Source organism: Penaeus monodon, chromosome 35 (assembly GCF_015228065.2).
Source record: "Penaeus monodon isolate SGIC_2016 chromosome 35, NSTDA_Pmon_1, whole genome shotgun sequence".
Taxonomy (NCBI): Eukaryota; Metazoa; Arthropoda; class Malacostraca; order Decapoda; family Penaeidae; genus Penaeus; species Penaeus monodon.
In genome coordinates this window covers 23,758,698-23,760,177 of record NC_051420.1, presented here as the reverse complement: position 1 = coordinate 23,760,177, position 1,480 = coordinate 23,758,698, and positions in this window count along the sequence as shown.

Genomic DNA, 1,480 nt, shown 5'->3' with positions numbered 1-1,480 from the left:
GGAGAGGAGGAGGAGAGGGGAAGGGGGAAACAGTTGTTGTCCCTTGGTGATTTTATCCTTTCCTAGTTATTCCTGTTGGTTCTTGGCCTTTCACGGCCGTCCTCGTGGTCTTGCCCAGTCGGCAATGGTGATGTTGGGTCATCCGGCGCGCGTGAGTCACCGTGACGCGGACCCTCCCTTCGCCAGCCAAGCCCGCCCGCACCTTCGACTGTTGTGTAGACACGGGGCAATCCGGACGAGACCTTCCGCTAGTGGGGATGCTTAGGGGGGTGGGAGGGGAGGGGCGGCCTGCTTTGCTTTCTCTACTGGTATCGGTTCTTAGAGCCTTTTTTATCAATGTTTTTCTGGTTTATCTGGGTCTTTGCATCAGTTATTCTTTTATTGCATCTCTCTCTCTCTCTCTCTCTCTCTCTCTCTCTCTCTCTCTCTCTCTCTCTCTCTCTCTCTCTCTCTCTCTCTCTCTCTCTCTCTCTCTCTCTCTCTGATATAAAAGTTTTTTTTTACCAACTAGGTGATATGTGAAGCACAATGGTACAGCCCTTCAGGTATGTATAAAATAGGTTTTACTGACAGCCCTATACAAAAATAGAAGCATAGCCAGTTTGGATAGATGCTATAGCGTCTTATCCTGGCTTTTTGCATTTCATGTACACTGTTCTGTAAATAATCTTCTATCAATCTCTCTCTCTCTCTCTCTCTCTCTCTCTCTCTCTCTCTCTCTCTCTCTCTCTCTCTCTCTCTCTCTCTCTCTCTCTCTCTCTCACTCACTCACTCACTTTCTCTCTTTCTTACTTTCTCTCATATTCTCTGTTTTTGTTTGTATTCACTGGGAAAGACGATTGTGTACCGCCTATTTGCGCCACGTGAGTCATAACTGGGGTTTACAGAAGATGAGTGACGAGTGGCGAGGAGACCACGCCGGGGCTGGAAATGGGGAAGTGCATGATGGTGACACACGATGAGGTCGCGGTTAGGGTTCTATCGACATAAATGGTAGGGAATTAGACGGGTGTAGGGACTAGGGTTGTAGAAAAGGAGTGGGGAGAAGGAGGGAAAAGTGAGAAGGGAAGAGGGAAGAAGAAGAGGGGGAAGGGGAGAGGGAGAAGGAACGAGGGAGAAGGGCGATTATGTGGCACAGCGAAGAAGAAGAACGGACAGAAATGTATTATCAAGGGCAGGCAGATCAATAGGGGGAGAAGGACAGAGAGAGAGGGGGAAGAGAGGAAGAGAGGGGAGGGAGGGAAGGAGGATGGCTGGAGAATGGGAGGCAGTAAGAGTGGGAGATGGCGGGGTAGAGCAGGAAGAGGGGGGCGAAAAGAGTAAGAAAAGCGAGGGAGGGAAGGAGGGATTGCTAGAAAAGGGAAGGGAGATGACGGGGGGCACTGGAAGAGAGGGAAAATAGCGGGAAGACGGGAGTGCAAGACGGGGGGGAACCATGGCGAGAAGGAAAATGGAAGAACGTTAGGGTGAAGGACAGGGA